Below are 14196 nucleotides of genomic sequence, written 5' to 3'. Positions count from 1 at the left end.
CTGCATTGCATTTGCTCTTCTTCTACAAAGTAAAAAACAAGTAAGGAAAATAATTCTACTACACGCAAATGTTTTTGTATTGCAGCTATCAAAAAGAGACACATACTTTGCTGAATCCATTTCTCAAAAGCATGCAGTACTGAATAGGAATGAAAATCCACATGGGGAGTAGATGGATTCAGATGGTTTTGGAGCAAAAACCACTGCCATCTTCCAAAATTTTTTAGACCACCACCAAAACTCATTGTCGACTTTGTATTTATTGTAGTTCTGCAAAGTCACAGCAAATCATTTTTCCCTGCCTGCCATATCACAATTAAGGAGCCACTGGAAAACAGACAAACCAGAAACACTTCTTATTTCAAGGTCTACAAACACACACATACTAGTAGCAGCTCCTGAGCACAAATCATAAGGTACATGAAGAATCACTGAACTACTTTACACACTTCTGGTGATTTAAAGAAATAACAGATAAATTAGCTTGGGTGCTGAGTATTCAACCTGTGCTGCTTTGAAGGATCTCCTCCTTCCCAGGAGCCACATCTCCCTCACTGGAGAAGCAGCCTGCAGTCCCTGCTCCCTGGGGCTGTATTGCTGTTAGACACAAAACCAGGTACTGCTCTGCTGCAGCACTGGGAGACATAAACCAAGGGCACACCTACAGAATTTACTCTGCCTTCAAGAAGCAAAAGGGAAAATAACAAAACTGATATTTGCATAGGGAAAAACCATTAAAAGTATGTGCAATCTATAAGCTTTAAACTGGAAAGCACTGAAAAAAAAAAAAGTTAAAATTGCCTTAAATGAAGGGAATTAAAGCTAGCATTTACAGCATGTGAGGCAGACAAAAAAACAGACATCCCACAAAGCATCCCACTTTCTGGTGTGTCTTAGAGCACAGGGCTGTCTACAGAGAACTGATAGGATTCCTGCTGAGCCAGGTAGTTCCAGAAGTCCATCTGTTGGCTGGTTTTGGGTATTTTAACTTATTTGAGAATTCTTGTTTCCAAAGGAAAAAAAGTTCTCCCAGACAAAAATGTGATCAGGGACCTGCTTAGTGATTAACCCAGCTGAAATCAGTCGAAGACAACCCAGCTTTTACAAGAACAAAGGCATTCAGTATTCACTCTTAATAGGATTCATCAGTAGAAAAATATTCAAATGAAGTACAATTCAAATATCAGGAAAAAATTCACAACAAAGAGAGTCTGATGGCACTGAAGTATAAGGGATGTTCAGGTTGTGTCATCGCTCTTCTTGTCCCTATAGAACCAGGAGCTACCTGAAGAGGCAAGGGAGCAACACTAAGGTACAAAATCACAGAAAAGTATTAGAAAACTGTTAAAGGGGACCCATTTGACAAGATTCAGGTATGGTAAGCCTGTGTTAACACAGACACCAGGCCATCACCCAAAGCAAAGCACTCAGAACAACAATGCCAGGAGGGCATGGACACATTGTGCAAAGTACACGCCACACCTGGAAGAAAAACTGTTAAGCAGCAATGACATAACATTATTTTTGGATAAAATAAACCCTGAGAAAAAGGAATTACAAGTGTTTCTTTGTGGTAGAAGAAATTCCACCAGGATTCAAAATTGACACAATCACAGAAAATACACTTTAATATATAACACAAGCAAGTTTCTGCCTTGCATTAACACAGGCCACCTCAAACATAACCAGGATACTTCACCTACAGAAACATGCAGCAGTGAATACCAGGAAGAGGAAAAATGGTAAGAAAGTCAGCACTGGATTCTGGATCAGAGTCTAAAAACCTTTAACAGCATTTGCCAACTCATTTTGCCTGCTAAGTGAATTTTAGCATTTACATTCCCTGCTCAGTTATCCCAACCTATTCTAACTGGTAGATTGAAACAAGTTTCATCAAGAAGCAGTATGATAACAGTTCACCTTTGCAAATGTCTAACAAAAATTGCAGAAATACAAAAAACAGAAAAACACATTTCCTCTCTATCCCAGCAAATACACCCAGCTGTCCTTAGTCAGCGATCACCCACATCGAGTGCTTCGGAAAAACACTTCCTCTCTACATCAAGAAAATCTTGCATATAACAAGTTACAATGTTTTCACTTTAATCAAACCTACTCCTCAGTGCCCCATTTTAGATGACAACTTAAACTGCATGTATTGGAAATTTTTTAATTGATGTTGCCACCTAGCGGCTTGTTTCAACAATATTAAGTAATCATAAAAGCCAGCAGGAGAACATCAACATCTAAATAATTTTCCCAAGACCCATCAAATACGGTTTTTCACCAGTACAGAAAAATCTAATTCTGCTTTCACCCAAAACAAAGCAAATCCCCAACAACTATGTACAGAATTAAGCCTACTTATTTTACTCCCCAGAATAAAATTATTTCTATGGCCAGAATAAAAGAGCATCATAAAATCATTTGGTTTATGTTATGTAATAGTACAATATTGAAAAACTCTCCAAGCACATAATTCCAGAGGAGAAGATCTATGTATAAAGATATACATAGAAAAATCTATGTATAAAATCTATGTATAAAGTTTACTTGAACACAAAATAGAGAAGAGGAACATATTTCCTGTCTCTCTGGTCCTCAGTTTAATGTAGGTCTGCTGTTGTGTTTCATGTCAAGATGATCTGAATACCCTAAACACAGAAATTAAAATGCAGAACAAGTGCTAATATAAGGGAAACCAATTTTCAAAACAATTCTGCTGGCAAGTGCATCTTAGTAATATGAGAAAAGAAAAACTAGACAAGAAGTTATTATGTATGCAGCTTTTCCACTGCTATTTCATATAATAATAGAATTGTTTAGGTTGGAAAACATCTTTAAGATCATCAACTAGAACCAGTAACTTACCATCACCATGTTCACCACTAAACCATGTTGCTAATTGCCACACCCACACGCCTTTCGAACACTTCCACAGGTGGTGATTCCATCACTTCATTAGGCAGTCAGTCCATTCCTTTAGCAATCTGACCACCCCTTCAGTGAAGAGACTGCTCCTAGTGCCCAATCTACACCTGCCCTGGTGCAACTTGCGGCCATTTCCTCTGGTCCTGTCACCTGCTCCCCGGGACAAGAGGCCAACCCCTGCCGCTACAGCCTCCTGTCAGGCAGTTGTAAGAGTGATAACGTCACACCCCTGAGCCCCCTTTTCTCCAGGCTGAACACCCCCAGCTCCCTCAGCTGCTCCCCATCAGACTTGTGCTCCAGACCCTTCCCCAGTTCTGCTGCCCTTCTCTGGACTCTCTCCAGCACCTCAATGTCCTTCTTGTACTGAGGGACCCAAAACTGCACAGAGGATTTGTGGTGTGGCCTCACCAGTGCCAAGTACAGGGGGACAATCACTGCCCTGCTCCTGCTGGCCACTCTGCTGTTTATACAAGCCAGGATGCCTTTGGCCTTCTTGGCCAGCCTCAGCCAGGGGCACACAGGCTCATTGTGATCCAAACCAACATACACAAAAAATAGAGTCCTTCATTTACTAATAACCCTGCTCTTTGTTCAGACTACAGCCATCTTCAGTACCTTGTGGAAGCATTGGTGTTTATCATGTAGCATTAGTAAAAACTGATTGACAAGACAGTAATTTTCATACTTTCTGCTTCTACGTCCCTATTTCTAATGGACAAAAATACTTTCTTTTTACCTTGCTGCTTCAAAAACCTATGTAATTTTCATGTGTCTGTGCATCCAAGCTTTTTTCATAGCATAAGGTTCAACAAGACCAACGCCAGGTCCTACAGTTTGGTCAGAACAACCCCAGGCAGCACTACAGGCTTGGGGCAGAGCGGCTGGAAAGCAGCCCAGTGGAAAAGGACCTGGGGGTGCTGGTGGACAGTGGCTGAACATGAACCAGTGCAAGCTCAGGTGGCAAGAAGGCCAATGGTATTATTATAGCATAGCCCACAAATATATGTATTTACATACACATAGAGAGACTGGTCATTACTCCACATTTTTTTATACATTTTATATAAAAACAATACTGATGTCATAATCAGGAAAGAAAAAAAAGAAAAAATAGTATTTTCCTTAACCCTGAGGAGATACATAGATGAGGTCTTGTGCTTATAATAACATCCTCTAAAATACTCAAAAGAGTATTACTTGCTGACATGTTTCTGATGTATCTCAGAACACTAAGTATTTCTATAATGAAGCTAATACCTTGAAAATGCATTCAAGCCCTTTCAACTATATTTAGCTAAAATGTTTATCCAGTGTTCAGTCAATTCAATGCTACATAGCTTTGTCCTCTTATATCTCAAAGCCCTTAGAGTTTCTTTCATGACTACAGGTACAAAAGTTCTATTGCAAGAAGAAATAACTGCTTTCTACTGAGGTGCTGAATAACTACATGTTAAACATAAAGAAAACCAAAAGCTATTCTGCAAACCAATATTTAAAGACAGTACTTCAAGATGCAACCGTCATACGTCTCTCCAAAGCTTATTTGCAAACGAGAACTTTCCCACTACCCAGATTTTCCCACTAGCTACTACTGCAGTTCCCAGCAAGGAAATAATTTAGGATAAAAATAAAATAGTTTAAGATGATACAGACTTTCTGTAAAAACAAAGCAGATTGTATTGGAATTTTAAAACTAATCCTCTTACATTTTTTCAAACATACAGGAAGAACCCCTTCCTCTGGTAGCACCCAGGTAGCATCCAGGCTACCTGAACAATGAATGGTGATCACTGCTCACCACGAATCACACTAAGCAAGACCATGGAGCCAATAAAAATGCTGCTGCCATTGTTTGTAATGGGCCACAGGCTTTGTGTTATTTTCAAGGCAGCTTACTCCTTTTTATTTCACTTGTTTATAATTGTCATACATCAATGAGAACACCACAAGAAGCAAACCCAAGAAGAAAGGTAATAATACTGGGCAAAGAAGTGAGAGGGGACCGATTTTTCTACTTTGTGGTTTTCAGCCTCTCCTGGAACACTAAGACTACACACTTCATCCCTGCTATGAGACTAAAGGGACTTTATCTACTGAGTTTAAATGATATTTAAAGACTCCCAAATTAAGTTTCCTATGTGAAGGCAATAGCTTATATACATGCACATATATAACTATTACTTATTATCAATACCAATGCAAATCAACCATGAAATATGGAGTATAACATATTTTCTCAAAAATAAAATATTGGCAGAATTTACACAAACTGTGGAGGAAAAAAATATATTAAGGATACAATCTTTTGCTTAGTTCTGCGGTATTATTTTAAAGCAGCTCCTTTATTACCAATGTAAATTTCATGGCATCAACATGGAAATATCACTACAGAGCAAAATCTGAAAAAAAGTTTGAAAAGCAGACTCTGAGAATTAAGATTCTTCTTGCTGGATATTGCTCTTTTGCAGCAATCATTGCTAAGTCAAACATGCCAGCATCTGGTGCACCACATTTCAGAGTTTAACATAGTAATTTAAACCATGCACAGTTTCAATTCAACTTAATACCTCAGGCTGTGAACTGTAATTAGGAAAAAGCTGGCACATATTCAGTTCCATTGACCTTGCATATTAATATTACTATGTCTTTAAAACGTTCTGAATAAACAAACAGGACAAGCATGTTCTCTGCACTTAGCCAATCAAGTCCTGATGCTAAGAAGCAACTCACAGAGGTCCCATGAGGACTGGTTTGCTTTTTTAAGTTTTTGCTAACTCTTAACGTTATTTTCAGTATTTTTGCCATAACTGTATAGATTTAAGAGAGACATTGTCAACATATATATAATGCTACTTTCTGATTTAAAATCTAAAATTTAAAATTCTTCTACTTAAATGCGTGTCCTCTATAAAAATTCCCACTTATTGAAGAAATCAGATAAAGTGATTTTTAGTAATCTATGCATCTCACAAATAAACTGAAAAGATAATTATTTGCTGACACAACTTTTTGGCATTAAAACCATCATAAAAGGACCTTTTACAGTTTCACAGTTTTATTTTTAAAGTGATTTTACTACTGACATACTTATCTAAAATGTTGATTGTTTTAAAGTGGGAAAGGAGCATTACAATACAAATATGTCACATGGTTTGATTCATATTGATCCAGAACAATTGAAAGAGTGAATTATTCCTTTTTACATGTTTAGCCCCCAAACTGTGTTCCTTTTTCACCATTAGCAAAAAGCAGAATATCAGACAAATCCATTAAGAAAGGCCTAGAATTTTAACTATAAAATAAATTCCACTCACCAGACACTCATACATACAGTGATCCCACACAATGATGTATTAAAAAAACTATTAACAAAACCAGAAGAACTTTAAAAATATATCTGTGGTTTTGCTTCAATATATGTATTCAGCTGTAGTTTATTTTAATGTTCCTTTTAGCTGCAGCTATTAAATTCTGTGTTTTCACTGGCATGGCAAAGCACACGGCAAGGATTAAGACAAGCAGCTCCTGCAGAGAAGGTACAAATGGAAGAGAAGGGAGTCTGATCTACTTAAACTTGACCTCAAGTTTTTGAAATGCTACAGTTAGTACAAGATATGGCACCGTGTGAGACAAGCTACTGAGAGTCACTCTGAAAACACAAAATTAGATCAAAATGACCATTTTAAAAGAGTAACATCTTTATTCCCAAGACAAATATTCTCATTACACAAAACTGATTTTCTGATTTCAGAAATAAACATTAGAGAATACAAGTATACTACTTCTCAATTATAAGAACAGGATAAAGAATTTTATTTCCTGTACCATGTTTCTTATACAATATGTTAAAAATTAGTCAAATTTTGTTGCAACACTTTTAGATAAACTAACCAATTTCAGTAACATTTGTTTTAGACAAATGAAAAAATAGGTATTGTGGAATAAATAGTTTCAACCTTGTTTTTCAATGCTGGATTTACTAAACAGCTTGGATTAGCAGTGAGAATGCAACACTTAAAAGTAACTGATCCATACTAAATACCAAAGCAGTTATGTAACAGGTATCTGGTGAGCTAAAATATAGTGGTAGCCTCAGCGTAGTTCTTTAAAGCTTTATCTTACATTTTAAGTCCAGTTGAGATTGACATACTATGTTTTCATATCCTGCTTCTCCAAGAGTCTTGACTGGCTGGTGTGTCCAAATCACATCTCCCTCAGCAGCATTGCTGAGTTAATCACAAAGCACCCAATTCCCAGCACTGCTCCTTCCTGATTAAAGAGTGTCTCTATGAAATGCACACTGTGGAAGCAACTACCAAAAATCTGTGTGTCTCACCTTCTTAACACTGTTGACACAATCCAACTTACAAGTTACTATACAGAAAACATTTCTGGGAAACAAAAAAAAATAATAATAAACAATAAAATCTCTCATTAACTTTAAAAAGAGAGGCAATGCTCTAAGAGTCTTTGACTGGAATTTGATTAGATGTCAAAGGACCAGCATAATGGACTTGGATACTGACATGTGCTGAGACACTCTGTTACTAATATACAAAACAGGTCACCCCAATAAATAGACTACCTTAAAAAAAAAAAAAAGTCAAATGCTTTTTCAGATACTATTATCCATGAAGATGATTTTTGCTCTTTTGAGCCAGAATTCATAATAGTATCGTGAAGCTCCTGGTTGTATCCAGGTTTCCCTGACACTTTACAACATTCACCAAGGAATAAATCCTGGCAAAAGGGATCTGTCATACTGTGCCTTCTGACACCAGGAAAGGGAACATGAAAGAAAGCTTATGTCTCTGATCTCCTCAGGGCTCCCTCTTTCATAAAAGTGCTGAATTGTGGCCACTGCACTAAAAAGAAAAATCATTTAATGACCCATACAGCCCAAATCTAACCCTATCACCATGTGTTTGTTTTGTAACTCAGAGTTACCTGGCAGCAGTCAAGCAGCATGCTGATACCTGTGTGTTAGTGAAACTTGATAGCAATGCTTCCCTTTCCATCACTCACCTTCCAACTCCATCAGTCTGTTGCTTTTAATTACTCTGCAGAAGGGTTGTAAAGCTACTGGCCATCCCTTACACACCAAAGCCTGGCATGGCCTATAATCTTATAATTGACACTTGCACATGGCAGGTTGAAATAAGCTTGAAATGCCTTAGGCATTTTGATGCTTACTTCACAGGTGAGTGAACTCCTGAGCTTTTACATAAGCATGAGAACTGAAACCTTAAAATAAAGCTACTTGTTCACAGCAACTAAGGAAATAATCTGGATTCTTAGATTCACAACTTTAAAATAATCCCAGGCCCATTTTGGCATCAAACTCAGACCTGCAGATGGCATCAAAGACTACAGGAAAGCAGCATTTGAAGAATGCCCATTCCTTCAGTATTTTTCACTCCCTGGAAAGCCTCCTCACCCCGTCATCATAACCTTCCTGTTCTTGGGCACGAAAGCTGTTCTCAAGCACACCTCTACTGATTCACTGTACACTGGGAGTTAGCTCCTAACTCCAGCTTCATAGCTACTTCCTGAGCCAGGTACAGAAGTGCCGCACATCAGACAACCCTGTCTGTATCCAGGCTCACAGATCCTGTCAGGCTTGTGAATACCATCAGATGCCACAAGTGATCCACAGAGGTAGCCTTGAAAACCTAAGGGCTGCCACACTAATTCAGGTCAAACACATACCTAGGCCAGTATTATAGCACTGGGTGCCAGAAACATATGCTTAGAGACGAGTACACAAGTGGATCACTCTGAATTAGGACAAATTTGCTTGACAGGTCTTCAGCAAACAGAGGCTTGGAAAATCACACTGCACTGACAATAGCATTCTTAAAAACTACTGATGATTCTGGCTACCAGTCTTATCCTTCTTAAACCCACCCGTAACTTGGACTCTACAACGCATTGCAAAGCCACATTCTGTCTCTTATACTGTACAAAAAAAGGTTGGGTTAGTTTTTTTTCCACTGAAGTCATTCTTTGAATATCATTATTTTGTAATGAATAAAGGCAAGTTATTTCTTCTTCCCTTTCTATACCTGTAATGATTTTTAGGCATATCAAAATGCTTCTTCATCATCTTTACATATCTCAAATGCACTAGTCATAAATTAAGCCGCTCAATATCCTCAGTCACCTTTACTACCTTCTTCTTTGAGCAGTTTTTAGTTCTACATAATCTTTTTTGAAACAGTATCATGTGAACTATGTTATCATCATAAATGTAAACAATCATTTAAAAGAAGCACAATTTATTTTAAAATATTGGCTTTCAAACATTAAAATTGCCATAAAAAAAGAGTACACTTTATTTATTACCTATTTAATCAAGTACCTTACTTAACTCAAGTCTCAGACGCACTTAACTGCATTCTTTTAATTACTTTTTACTTGGATTTTAATGATTTTTATTAATTACTGGGATTTTTTAATGATTTTAATGATGTTTTTAAAAATCTACATCCCAGTCTGTGATGAAGGAAGAACATCACATACAGGTCAGCAACAATAGGAACGTAACAGGCAGCACACAAACAGTTATTACACAGAGAATTACTGGGATGAAACATGAGACTAGAAAAAGCAGAGCAGTGCAAAGGGAAGAAATATGTCCCAAGAGAGCTTTCTTTAGAAACAAGAATACGAAACCAATACAATTTTAATACAGTTTGAAAAGTAGTAAACAACTGATTTTAACATTGGAATTTAAGGTACATATACTGTAGCTAGACTGCTCTGACCTTTATCACTGCAACAAGAACAGTAGAGACATAATTTTTTTTCCTCGGGGATAGGAAAATATAATTGACCTCTAATGATGGAATACTCCCTTCCATTTTAGAAAACTGCAAACTAAGCATTGATAATAGCTCAAGGCAACTGAAGCCCTTGGTTCTTTTAATCTCCTACATTCAAATTATCGACTTTTAATTAAATAACTTCTGTTGAGGAAAAACAGTGAGGCACCAATACTGTCAAGAAGCATTATTTCACCAGGGTCTATTCAGCACTTTGCCTTTAACCAAGAAGCTCAAGATAAGATTCCTTTAGCATTAACACTCAAAGAGACTTCCTTCGCAGAACATTACTTCATTCTGGAGGGCATCGATATAAAAGTCAAAAGTCTGCCAGCTGCTTTGCTGGACAAAATCAGAGTATGTGTTATTTAGACATACAGACTATTTTCATCATAGGATTTCCCAGTGAAATGAAATGCATGAAATGCAGAAAAAGTTAGTACCTCTACAGAGGTTCACTTTGAAATTTACACCACCTTTTTCAGCCAAAAAGCTTGTTCAGAATATCTTCTTTAAATACAAAAAGTTATTCTATAGTTATCTTAGGCTCAGATGCAGACTGCTGCAATTCTATTCTGTTACACGTGCTTTACTATATTAGGCTTATTTTTCCAGCCACTTCTGCACATTATCAGAGATCCATCCAAACACAATAGTTTCTAAAAGCAGAGTTCATCCTAAAAGGTGTATTACTGGGTTAGACAGTGGACACAGGAAGACTGTTATCAAAGCTCTGCCAACTTCAAATAGGACCATCCCTCTTACACTTACATATGCTGTAACTGTTACCAGATTAAAAGTGAAAAATGAGATTAAAAGAATAATGGCTGTAGAGAAGGGGAAAAATAAAAGTCTTGCTAGGAAAACCAGGAAGCAAGGGTTATCACTTCAAATATATGAAGGATGAGACAAACAGTACTTTAAAGATACAAATACTGGGAACTGTAATGACAGGTAGAGAGACAACTTTTTGTTTCTTCAAATATTAATATTTTTTTATTTTCTTTTTAAACATCCCAGTAAAACAATGCCCATTCCCAAAGTCCTCATTGGCAATTAGAACAAAATTAGTTATTGATTATTAAAATATAGGCTAGATTGCAAAGATAAGAGCCTGGTAGAATCACAACAAAAGCAATTACTACTAAAAGGGAAGGGATCAATTATGAATACAACTGCTATATAGCTACATTTTCATTTTATCATTTCATTTTCTTCAGTAGAGAACTGAGGTCACTTTATTCACTTTCATTAGATATTGGCATAACTTTGAGTTCTCTCTTCTGAATCTTTTCTAATCCTCCTCTTTAAAAGCTTCTAAAAATTTAACATTAGCTTCTCTGACATTCTTCAGTAAAACATCACAAGAATAAAAAAAACAGCCAACAACTTCACAAATGTTACACTTGAGGGGCAGGTACAAGACCACTGCAGACTGTGTGCGTGTATGGCCACTCTCATATAGAAGGGCCAAGAGCTACATCCGTAGCCTCTGGTCAGCACCCAGAATACATTCAGCCAGTATTCATGGGAACAGGAACTACCTAATAGATGCTGCTTCTAAGGAAAAAAAAAAAAAAAACTACTGAAAGAGGCTGAAAAACACTGTAGTAGAGAAAGAGTAACAAACAACAGCAGTGCGTGACTTTTACACATTTAAGATTCCATAATAACCAAATATATCCTAAACCTTGATAGCTGTACAATACTTGTGGGTTCAAGAAGTTAGACATCTGGAAGTGCACAGTGCAGAAATCTGGCATTTCCCATGTTAGCCAAGACAGATGTACTGCACCACTGCAAAGTAGTATCACATGGTCTATACCACCTGTTCTAAAGTACTGCTTAAAAACAAAACCAAAATCAATCTTGTTATCTGGATTTATACATTTGTATCAAAATATGCAGCACACATAATCCTCCATAGGTTCACACACCATCATCTAGGTTTTTGGTTTTACTTACCAAATGCTTTCTTTTAACTTTGGATAAAGTTAAAATGTACAGTTGACATGCTAAAGAGGACAACTCTGTGTATTCACTTCGTTTTTGTCACATTCACTTAGAAATAAAGTCAAGCAAAAAAATATATCCAAGGTAGAAGTTTAGCCAAGTTGAAACCTATACTAGTCTGAACACAAAGAGCCTACCATTCTGCTGAATGGAAAAGGCAGATGTATCTGAGGCCATGTTGCTAGCACTAAGTGAAGGGCAATAAACAGGCTTGTCTGCCTGTAAGCAAGTTTATCTCTAAACAGACTCAGACATCTGTCAAAATCACTATTTCACAGACCTCTCTCAATGCAGACCCCCATTTAAGGAGAAATAAATGGCAGAGGACCCAAATTAACAATTTTGATTAATCTTTTTAATCTTTTGTCCAGCTGAAAAAATACATGAGTAGTTTGCACACACTGCATGCAAATTCATCTATTACAACCAAAATCAAGTGCTGACTTATTATAATACAGTGAGGTACTCTGTTTCAGCAGCCTGGATGTTTGATTTCAAAGTAAAGCCATACTAAGTAAATTTTATTATTACATGGAACTATAGTCTTGATTCAAGACAAAGTGCTTCCTCTTAAAAATATGAGACACTTAGCTTCTATTTTTTTCCACCCTATTGCAAAAGAAAAAAACCACCAAAATCAAACAAAAACAAAAAACCACAAAAAAAAACCAAAAAAAAACCACACAAAAAAACACACCAAAAAAAACCCAAAAACAAAAAAGCAAAAACAAAAGAAAAAAAAAAACCACACACACAAAAAAAAAAAAAAAAAACCAAACAGATTCACCTCCACCAGTTCTCCTCACTGACTTAGGGGGTCAACAGTGAGCAGCTACAGGACCAATCTTACAGCCTTCTTTGGCAAATAAGGTCGTAACAGACAAAAAGATACTCAGAGTACTGCAATTTTTTCTTCTTGTGTCATCATCACCTTAACACTCTTCTGTAACACTTTTCAAACAAAAGCCTGCAAGTAAGCTACAGTACAATATAACTCTCCTAGCCAATTTTACAAGAGGAGTCCTGCAGTTCCTTTTGAAGCACATTGTTAACAGCAACAATGGAAGTTACTACATAAAGCTTTGACCTGGCAGAAAAAAGTTTTCCTAAGAACCGCAGTTAAGAAAAAAAAACTTGCTTTGGACTCAAAACTAAGTCACAATTTTCCTGTAGTGCACAAGTTCACTACAGGGAACTTATGGTATAAAATCTCCACCCCTCAAATCAACATTTTCATTTGCAGGTACTGTGCATTTGATGTGCATCACAGCTACCATAGACCTCTAAAATACAAGATTATGCTGTAGCAGTTAAATTTAAAGTAAGGCTAGGAACAGGACAAAAGAGATAAGGGTTTTACTTTGGGGGCCTCAACTATTTGCAAGGAGACTTAAAAACTTGAAAGGAGTTTTGCTTTCATATAGAAGCATGAAACAGAGTAGGTCATCTCCAGAGCATAGAAGTGGTTTGAAGAGAGAACATACATAGCAGAAGAAAAAAGATGGCTCTTGTCAACTACAGCAAAACCACTTGTTTCATAAGGCAACTGATCAGATTGGAGCATTGCATCTGGAAATGCCGACTCAGCCAGGCAAATGGCCAGCTCCTGACTGTGCACCCTGACTTAACAGTAGCCAGTTTCTTCAGTAAGCACAAAGACTACCAGTTCTGTACTTATTAAGTCTTTGTGAAAGCAAACTTTTAACAAACTCATTCAGCAAAACATCCCACTTAGCTCCCATAAGAAGTGTATTAAATGCTCTATCACCTAAGAATAGAAGTTTATTAACAACCTTGTGGTTAAGACTTAACTGAAAGTTTTAAAAATAACTCTGAACCTAGAGCTACAATGAAATTTAACCTATTTCCATTTTCAAACCGGCAAAAGACAAATCCATGTAACACTACAAACTGAAGGTTTTTGGAAACAAGGGAATCAATTACTGCATATCTTGCACATAACATTTGTTTCCATTGCAGTAACTCCAAATTCAAACAACTGAAAGCATAATACAGCTTTTACACAATGCTGGAGGAAACACCACTACTGGAACAGGATGTGAACAAAGTTAGGTGTCGAAGTCTAATAACCACTACACCAGCACCTAATTTATGTTATTGTTACCCATCCTAAAGGGGAGAAAAGCACCCATTCATTGTAACTAGAAAAAAAAAGGTAAACCAAATACTTCACAGTCAGAGATATATTATTATTTCTTCCAGTAGACATCACAAAAAGATCCTGCCCCTTGAATCAATTGCCATAGCACACAGCAGCACATCTCCCCACCAAATATATATCCATCCATCCACCATGCACTGCTTCCCAGTTCTAAGAACAGCCAGCTAGGAGGAGAGGGAAATGAGTGACATCAGGACGTATTTAGACTGGATCCCTAAGTAATGAAAACAAAGACAAGAACCTATT

General features: G+C 37.0%; 1 protein-coding gene across 3 annotated transcripts in view; it reads right to left on the bottom strand.

The window, feature by feature from the left end:
• Window positions 1–14196, bottom strand: part of SRPK2 (SRSF protein kinase 2) — a 127026-nt gene that overhangs the window by 111713 nt on the left and 1117 nt on the right. The gene's annotated exons all lie outside the window — the stretch shown is intronic.

This window comes from Vidua macroura, chromosome 5, assembly GCF_024509145.1.
Source record: "Vidua macroura isolate BioBank_ID:100142 chromosome 5, ASM2450914v1, whole genome shotgun sequence".
Taxonomy (NCBI): domain Eukaryota; kingdom Metazoa; phylum Chordata; class Aves; order Passeriformes; family Viduidae; genus Vidua; species Vidua macroura.
Note: the sequence above shows the minus strand (reverse complement) of the source record. Positions and strands in the feature narration are given on the sequence as shown.